The 10,159-nt window shown below is 36.2% G+C and overlaps 1 pseudogene; it reads right to left on the bottom strand.

Moving 5' to 3' along the window:
• Positions 1–9,563: 9,563 nt before the first annotated feature.
• Positions 9,564–9,660, bottom strand: LOC130037060 (uncharacterized; annotated as a pseudogene).
• Between the last annotated feature and the right edge of the window lie 499 nt (positions 9,661–10,159).

Raw genomic sequence — 10,159 nt, 5'->3', positions numbered from 1 at the left:
CATTATCCTTGATTCCCTCAATAGACATTATATAAAGTATTTTGTGAGGAATTCCCTGTACAAATCAATACTCAAAGAAATAAATGACTTCTCTGAATGAGGATGAACTGGGACCTTTCAAAGTATCAATCAGTGAATCAAAGATGAATCATAGCATCCTATAGATAAAAATGATCTTGATTTAATCTAGTCAAAACCATTACATTTTTTTCTTATACCAGCTGATAGCACTTTTAATTTTTTAGTTTTTATTTATTTATTTTTATTAATGAAACACCATGAGGTGCAGTTGTAGACTTACATACCTTTGTACTTGGTTTTCAGTTATACAAGAATCAAGTATCCAACTCTCCACCAGTGAACATTCTCCACCACCAAGGAACCCAATGACCCTCCCACCCCCAATCTCCCCCACTTTGCCCCAACTCAGGGCATTCCCTTTTGCTTTTTCTTTGTTTTAGGGTGTTGTGGTTTGCAATGGAGGTCAATACCATTACATTTTCAAAAAAGAACATAGGCCCCTATATGTTCAAGACACTACTACTGTCCTGTGGTTCTTTCCAGCATGTACCCTGCTCCAAGCCAGCCCATTGGAAATATGCTGGGAAGGACAACTGGATGTTCCTTTCCTCACACTGACCTGGAAGACTCTCGCTGATTCTCAGCCACATCATCTATTTCATTTGTTGCCTGATATCACCTCCTGTCCTTTATTTTTTTTAAAAAAATATTTGATTTGTTTTGGGAATATAAAGATAAAAATTAAATGGACTAATAAAACAAAAGCAAAGTCAAACCTTTACACTCTGACATCAAAATCGTCCTAATAGGAGGGGAAGTAAATGACTGAAATGCGTAGGGGAGTGTTGTTAGTTGGTTGTGGACAGTAGCTGGATATTTGACAGTGCATGGAGTATGAATACACTGTTCCAGAGATGAGGAACTCTGTACTTGAAGCGAATACAATTTGTAAACTAGTCATCACAATTATATGTCCATATGAAATTTATCTACATATGCTTTGTGCCTTCCTTGCATGTATGTGTTATGCATTCCTTTTTCATGGCCTCAGAAATGCATCTGAGGGCACTTGGAAAATTAGTTGAGCCCCAATTATGGGGAGAGAAGTAGTAAATAATGGGAGGAGAAAGAAATATGAGTTGGAGCTTAAGAGCCGTGTAAGAGGAATATATAGATATGTATGTGTGTGTAAGTACACATACATATGTATAAATATATATATGGGCTGGAGCCATAGCACAGTGGGTAAGACTTTTGCCTTGCACGTGACCAACCTGGGTTTGATTGCTCTCCTCCTCTCAGAGAGCCCGGCAAGCTACTGAGAGTAACCCTCCCTCATGGCAAAGGCTGGCAAGCTACCTGTGATGTATTCAACATGCCACGAACTGTAACAACCAGTCTCACCATAGGGACGTTTCTGGTGCCCGCTCGAGCAAATCAGTGAACAATGAGAGGACAGTGCTACAGTGCTATGGATAATTCAAACGTTGTTTATGCAAAATATAAAAGAATCAAATAAATATAAAGCTGATTATACCTATTAAATTAATATAACTTTACATAGTGTTTAGAAATGAAGTTGAAGAATTTTAAGGCTATAGAAAGATATTGACAATATATCAAGAAACACATGGATTTTTGAGGAGCAAGAACACGTACCTGTTGTCCTTTCTTAAGGTTATATTTTTTCGCTTTTATAGAATATGTTTTCCCTGAATTTTTGTTAATCGCTTCCGTTTTGTGAAAAGCATCATAATAAATTATATTTTTAAAAAAGTAAATAAAGTTGTGTTTTTGAGTAGATTATGTATGTTTGGAATCTGGGAAGTATTTTCCTATGTAATTTACATTAAATATGATATTTACAACAGAAATACCATCTGCAGTACCATTTACAATAGCCAGAAGAAACTATGGTATACCTACACAATTGAATACTACGCAGTTGGCAGGAAACTGATATCATGAAGATTGCTTATAAATGGATGTACAGGGAAGATTATCATGCTCAATGAAATCAGTCAGAAGGAAAGGGGTATACTGATTGAACTACCCCATTTTTTGGATATAAAAAAACCAGAATATGAGACTAATACCCAAGGATAGCAGAAACACAGGCCAGGAGAATTGGTCAATGGTTGGACGCTTGCCACAAGTGCTGAAGGCGAGCATTTGGAATAAAGAAGGGACCGTTATGACAATGATAGTTGGAAGTGATTACTCTGGGTGAGAACTGAGTCCTGAAAGTAGGTAAAGGAATAAACGTGAGAACCTCTCCCTCTCTGTATTACAATCCATAATGCCCAAAGTTTGAGAGAGAGAGAGAGAGAGAGAGAGAGAGAGAGAGAGGTGCCTGCCATAGTGTAGAGACAGCAGGCTGTCAGGTGGGGTTTGGGGTTGGGAGAGGGAGTGGTGGGAGAGAAACTGGGGACATTAGCAATGGAACTGTATACTAGTGGAGGTTGGGTGTTAAAATATCCTATGATTGAAATTGAGTCATAAAAAGATTTGTAATATGTGTCTCCTGCAGATTCAATACAAAAATATGATATTTAGTTTCTACCACCATGATTAACCTATGAATTTGCTGAAATTTATTTTTATCACCTTGGCTGGGCTCATTACATGGATGTCTGTGTGGTAAAACTTTTTCCATTTTATGCGGACTGAAGAGACAAAAATCATAGGGTTGGGACTTCTGGTGGAAGGAGAGAAGAGCACAAAACACCCTGTTGACCACACCTCAGCAGGGTCACCTAACTTGCGTGATGACAGACCTCCTTCACTGATTACTTCTGTTGTAATGTGGAAAAATGAAAAGACTTTGCAGGCTGACAAGAGGTTGTCTCCTCCAGTTCTCACTATTTTCTTTTCGATTAGAATTGTTTAAAGATTATTTGAAAAATGTGGAGCTTAATGATTTGTTCTCATACATTTCCCCTACATGGTGTCAGTGGGCATTGATCCAGGAAGGCCAGCATGAAAAAGTTGAGGTGTATGTCTTAACCACCAATGCCAACACTACTGTAAGTATGGAACCCAAAGTACAATAGTAAAACTTCAAAATGTGTTTGTCAAGGAAATCGGTGGGAATGCAGGGAGAAATGGGTAATCTGTTGGTGGAAGGATGCAGACACTGGTGGTGTAATTAGAATTGAAATATTGTATGACAAATCTCCATTATAAATGATTTTGAAAATCAAAATTGCCTAAATTTTTAAAAAAAGAGAAGTCAACTTACGTCTATATTTCAAGAAAGCTTGTCTTAGCAAATTTTGGCAGGGAGACCATAGTTGGTAGAGAGAGGGAGAAAGAAAGGGAGATTTGACAGTTGGGAAGAGAAGCCTGGATATCATGGAAGAGATGAAAGCTGATCTAAGAAGATTTGGAGCCATCAGAGTTTAGTGAGTTAAATGGTGAGAACATTGCAGTTTAGATACTTAAATAGTGAGATTGGTTTCAGTCATCAACACTGTATATATAGAAAGTGTTCAAAGACCTCACAGATATTCAGGCTATAATAACTAACAAGGGAAGCGTTTTTTTCCTGAAGCACTATGTAAGGATAATATATTGCCAGGAAAATGATAAAAAGTTGGTTCTCTTATTCACAGATTAATACATTAGAGATGAAAACTTTTATACAAAGGAATCCATCATCTTGTCCTGTTTCTCTGTTTTCTTGTCATCATTCCATTCTCCCCCATGACCCTACCTAATCATGGCTCTCCACATTACTCAGCAGTGTTACCACATAGCCTCAGAGCATTTGTTAACTGCCGGTAGCTCACAGCTCTCATGCCCACTATCCAAGCCAGAGCCATCCTTCTGAAACCATGGATATTTGCTGAAGACCCGTTCTTCCTTGAAGTGGCAGTCATGGTTTACCTCTTCTTAATCATTGTGTTTACAAATTTAGATGAATGTCACTATACTAGTGACAGGGATTTTCCAAACTATGGTAAGCATAAACATTTCCCTTTCCCCCACGAATTTTGGGCTACTTTTTTTCTATCCACTGCTAATAATTTGTGATAATAAGGAAAGAGTACTGAAGTAAAAACAGGGACATTTGTCAATTTGGTGCCATGACTAATCAGTCTTAGTATAAATATATATTTTCTAGAAATATATATTTTCTAGAAAATATAAATATATATTTTCTAGAAAAAAAAAGCAGAAGAAAAGAAGTTGGTTTCTAGCAAAGAATGCCAAACCTCCACCAAGAAATCCTTTGAAAATAAAAATTCTGACTATGTACTGAACATGAATGACACTCAATGCCTCTTTTGCAGACCACAACACCCGAAAGGAGAGAGAGAACAAAAGGGAATGCCCTGCCACAGAGTCAGGGTAGCATGGGGGGGATTGGTGTGGGAGGGATACTGGAATACATGGTGGTGAAAAATGGTTACTGGCGGAGGAATGGGCATTTGATCTTTGTATAATCAAAACCCAAGCACAAAAATTTGTAAATGTACAACTGTACATCATGGTGTTTCACTAATAAAAATTTTTAAAAAAATAAATTAAATATATTTTTGTCTGCGAGAGATCAGCAGATGGGAACCTGAGTGAAGGCAAAAGATTAAATTGGTTGACTTTTATTTTTCCTTGAGTATATTAATTTGATTTTGGAGTCAATTTATATGAGAGTTCATCAAGACACAGAAATTTTTAGCGCTTCTCTTGTTTAAAAGTATAGTGATAGACCATATCTCTATCTCACATTATTTTTATTTCTGATAGTTTGACACAAAAGATACGTCAAAATGATAGATAAATGTAAATTATTTAAATACTTTTTTGATTATTTAAAATTACCTTATAGAATTACATTATAGAATTTCATAAATTTTAGGATTATGCAGAATCAACGTGCATGTATCATATTACACTCACTACTGAAAGGCCTACTCTGTCATTCACCATAGTTCAGTTTTTCCACTTTGATTATACTTTTCGATCTGGTAACTAAATAGTCTCATAGTTCTAAAGTTTGTTTTTATTGCTTTGAAAAGATCAAAATTATGCAATTTTCAACATTGGATGAAACTAGAGGATATCATGCATGTAAAGTTAGCCTTAAGGAAATGAACGTATACAGAGAGATTTTTCTCATATGTGGGATGTAAAGACACACAGCAAGGTAGAAACAAAGGTTCAAGAGCAATGTAAGGGGAGAACTGATCCACACAAATGAGTCAGGGGATTGAGAGTGAGGGATTATGGGGGATTGGGGGAGAGGGAGGGTTTATTCTTTGAGAGAATGAGGAGTGAGTGTCATGTTGGAATTATGTGTATGAGAAACCATTGTTAGTTGAATTATAAATCATAGAATATAAATAATGTTTTAGACGTTTGTCTGTCTCATTTTATTCTTTTAATTTGTTTTCTCCATATGCCACATAGGCATGAACTTGTATGATGCCTATCTTTCTCTGCCTGGTTTATGTCACTAAACATAATTTCCTCATGTAATCCATTTTATAAACAAATAATAAGAAGATTTCACTTCATACAACTGAGTAGTATTCCATTGCTTTACCACCTTTCATTTTCAAAATTTGTGGTTTAAAAGATACAAATATTGGTTTTAACAATGCTCTAGTGTTTTAAAATTTTTAGTTTAGTGAAGCTAAATAGATTTTACTGAAAAACACTCAGAAACTTGTGAAACAGGTGTAGGGTGGAATGGAATATTTGTTCAAGAGAGAACAGTCATTTAACAAAGCAAGCAAAGAGAGACATAGAGAAAGGAAGCACGGTATTTCTTCTTATGAGAACAAAAGCTTGAGGACCAAGCCCACTCTGGTAGTTTAGGAATAAGTACTTGGAGTGGTATGAACTTTACTTGTGCACTTTAGGGGAGAACCTGAGTGAAACTATTAGAAGTACTTTCAGGAGCATGATAAACTGGAGTCTGCAGTTGGAATGAGGTGGGTAGAGAGTTCTTTGGGGAGATCCGAACTATGGAGAACAGTAATATTATAACATTAATGATAGTATCTTACCGTGGGATTCCAAAAAATCTGTAACAGTGGCGTTAGAAATGATAACATTCTTAGGTATTTGGATTTCCTGTGGAAACAACGGGAAAGCTGAGTTTATGCTCTGGATGCCTCCACCTGAAACAAGGTCAACAAATCATGAATGAAAAATTACAAGTTACATGGATCAAGGATTCTGATCCCAGTGGAAGGCTAGCTTTCGGGTGGACAATTTCTACTGATGGCCTGATGTAGATTCTGATCCTGGGATACGTAACAGAAAGGAGGTAGTGACAGGTATCCTCAGAAGTGAAGCCTCTGAGACAGAATTCATTCATGACAACTTATGGGTTATCAAAGTTTGCTCATGGCTGCTACCATTATAACATGCCATTCAATGGTTCTGTGGTTTCGATTTACTGTGTCAATTAAAGATGAAGTTTCTAAATCGAAGGTAAAAATCTGAGGCCCTCAAGATGATGAATTATGGGGAGGGGGGGATCTGGAGCAATAGTTCAGCAGGTAGGGCATTTGCCTTGCACACGGCATACCCAGGTTAGATTCCCAGCATCCTGTATGTTACCCCCAAGCACCATGAGGAGTAATTCCTGAGTGCAGAGCCAGGAGTAACCACTGTGCATCGCCACGTGTGACCCAAAAACGCAAGAAAATGATGATCTGGGATTGATCCTTAGCATTGCAAACAGCATTATTTTCTAATTTTTAACTTTTTTCTTTCTTTCTTTCTTGCTTGCTTGCTTTTTTGTTTCCCTTAGCTTTAATGTCATGAAGGGATCTTCCCACATTTTTCTCCATATATCTTAAGAATTCAGGTATGATAGTGAGGTCTTTAAGACATTTGATCTGACTTTGTGCCTGGCACTATAAAGAGGTCTGAGTTCATTTTTTTTGCATGTTGCTGTCCAGTTTTCCCAGCACCAGTTGCTGAAGAGACTTCCTAGCTCAACTTCATATTTCTTGAGCATTTATGAAAGATTAGGTAATAATAATCTGAGGGCCAGCGTCAAGATATTTGACTATATTCCATTGATCTGAGGCCTGTCTTTATCTGAATATTATGGTATTTGGATGACTACAACTTTGTAGTAGGAATTGAAGTTGGGGAAGGTGTTCCCTTCTTCTTTTTACCAAAGATTGCTTTAGCTCTTCATGGGAGTTTATGGTTGTGTATGAGTTTCAAGAGTGTTTAATCTATTTATTTGAAAAATGTTATGGGTATCCTTTTAGAAAGTGCATTAAATCTTTATATAGCTTTGGGGTGTATTGCCATTTTGACAGTGTTAAACCTCTCAATCCATGAGCATGGGATGTGATTCCATTTCCTCATATACTCTATTATTTCGGGAAGTAGTGTATTGTAGGGTTTTTTTTTTTTGTTATAGTTCCTTAACCTTTTTAGTTGATTCCAATATACTCGATTTTCTGAGGTATTATTGTGAATGGGATTGTTTTTCTCTATCTCTTTTTTTCTCTTTCATTATTAATATATGGGAAAGCCATGGCGTACCAGATATTGATTTTGTAATATGCTACTTTACTAAACAAATCTATTGTTCCCAGGAGCTTTTTTGGAGATTCTTTGGGATTTTCTAAGTATAGTATCATGTTATCTCTAAATAGTAAAAGCTTGAGTTCTTCCTTTTTTATATGGATGCCCTTGATATCTTTTTTTTTAACGAAATCATATGGCAAGTACTTCAAGTACTATGTTGAATAGGAGTGGTGAGAGTGGGTAACTTGTTTTATGCCTGATTGTATTCTGGAATTCTATTTCATTGATTTCTGCTCCAAGCCTTTGGTTTTTCCCCGTTGAGAATATTACTTGCTGTGAGTTTGTGGTAATTTGCTTTGACTATATTGAGGAAAGTACTTTCAACTCCCATTTTGTTGAGAGTTTTTCATCATGAATGGGTGCTGGATCTCATCAAATGATATATCTACATCTATTGATATGATCATATGACTTTTATCTTTATTTTATTGAGATGGTGTATTCTCTTGATTGACTAGAGAATGTTAAGCCATCCTTGCATCCCCAAGCTAAATCTACTTGGTCATAGTGTGTGATCTTTTGTTGAGTTTCTAGATTCTCTTTGCTGGTATTTTCTTGAAAATTTTTGTATCTGTATTCACAAAGGAAATAGGTCTGCAATTTTCTTTTTTTGTGGTGTCTCTGTCGATTTGAGTATTAGGGTGATCTTTGCCTCATAGAAACTATTTGGGAGTATTTCTGTTTCTTCAATTTCCTGGAAAATCTTAAAAATGTTGGAAGCAGTTCCTCTTTAAAGGTTTGAAATAGTTCACTATTGAATCCATCTGGGCCCTGGATTCTGTTTGGGGGTATAATTTTGACCATCATTTCAATTTCCTTGTTAGTGATAGGTTCAGTTATTCCAAATCTTCTTAGTTCAGCCTTGGGAGGTAATTCGAATCCAATAATTTATCAATTTATTCAAGATTCTCTCATTTCCTGCTGCAAAGATTCTCAAAATAATCTCTGATGATCCTATGGATTTCTGTACTTTCTATTAGGATACCCCCCTTTGCATTTCTGATTCGATTTATTAGAATTCTTTCTCTTTGTTTCTTTGAGAGGCTTCTCATGGTTTAATGATCTTATTTATTTTCTCAAAGAACCAGTTTTTGTTCTTATTGGTCTTCTGGATTGTATTTTGGGATTCTAGCTCATTGATGTCTGGTACAAGTTTTATTATTTCCTTCCTCCAGCCTAGTTTGGACTACTTTTATTGGTTATTTTCCAAAATCTTGAGCTCTAATTTATTCAGGTAGGCCCTTTCTTTCTTCCTGATGAATTCTGGCAGAGCTATAATCTTTCCTCTTAACACTGCTTTTGCTGTGTCCCACAAGTTCTGGTAGCTCGTGTCCTCATTCTCATTTGTTTATGGAAATTTTTAATTTCCTCTTTGATTTCTTCCCTAAGCCAACGGTTGTTCATTACTTCCCTTAAAGAAAATATTTCCTTGCTGAGCTTCAGTCTGTTTGATCTATCGAGAAGTGACAAAGAAGTGTTGAAATCTCCTACTAGTATTGTGTTACTATCAATGTTTTTCTATAAGTCTATTAGAAGTTGTTTTAAAGTATTTTGCTGGTCTGTCATTAGGATCATATACATTGAGGAGGGTGAGTTTTTTCTGATGTACATATCCCATGATCATTAAGAAATGACATTCACTGTCTCTGATAACCTTTAGCTTGAAGTCCATGTGGTCTGATACTAGTATGGCCACTCCAGCTTTGCGGAGGTGATATTTTCTTGAAAACTTGTTTCCCAGCCTTTTACTTTTAGCCCATGGGTGCTTTGATTGTTCAGACATGTTTCTTGCAGGCAGCAGAATGTTGGGTTCAATTTTCTAATTCATCTTCCTATTCTGTGCCTCTGAATTGGCACATTTCATCCATTGACATTGAGAGAGATTGTTGTTTTGGGGATTCGTGCTCTCTTTATGTATAATTTTTGTACTTGTGGGGATTGTCTTAGCTTAAAGTATACTTGTTAATTCTTCTTGCAACAAAAATATGGAATGCTTTACAAGTTTGCATGTTATCTCTGTGCAAGGACCATGCTCATCATTGTATCATTTCAATTTTAGTATATGTGTTACCAAACCTAGTAGGAGTAAATTTTTCCATATTTTTCGCTTCTTATTACTTTGAGTGTTGTCCTTCCTCACTCCTATGGCAGACAATGATTCCTAATCAAGGAATGTATTTCAAAGCAGCATGAATAATAAATAGATTTAGAATTTTAATGTCCCAGAAATAAAAATATGGTTTTTACTATATTATCGTTTACCATACACTAGGCATCAGTTTTACAAAATAATTCTTTTGGAAGATGGTATATGAGTTTGTTTAATGTTGTTCCCTGAATCCTTCATTAAGGACATTAAAATAGAGCCTTTTGCTGTTCTCACCTCAGTCCTGTGTACACCTCCAGGAAAAGGTGAATGGTGTTGTCTGCACTTTGACCACCTTGAATGTATGTAGGATTTTTCTCCTGAAGGATGAGGTGAGGATCATATTGATGATTTCATTCCACCTTATTACAAGTTCAACTTGAACGGAAGGTGAGACTCATGAGGCTCCTATAAAGGACAGAACAAAGG

This window comes from Sorex fumeus, unplaced genomic scaffold (assembly GCF_029834395.1).
Source record: "Sorex fumeus unplaced genomic scaffold, SorFum_2.1 ptg000070l, whole genome shotgun sequence".
Lineage (NCBI taxonomy): Eukaryota > Metazoa > Chordata > Mammalia > Eulipotyphla > Soricidae > Sorex > Sorex fumeus.
This window is presented reverse-complemented; position numbering and strand designations above follow the sequence as displayed.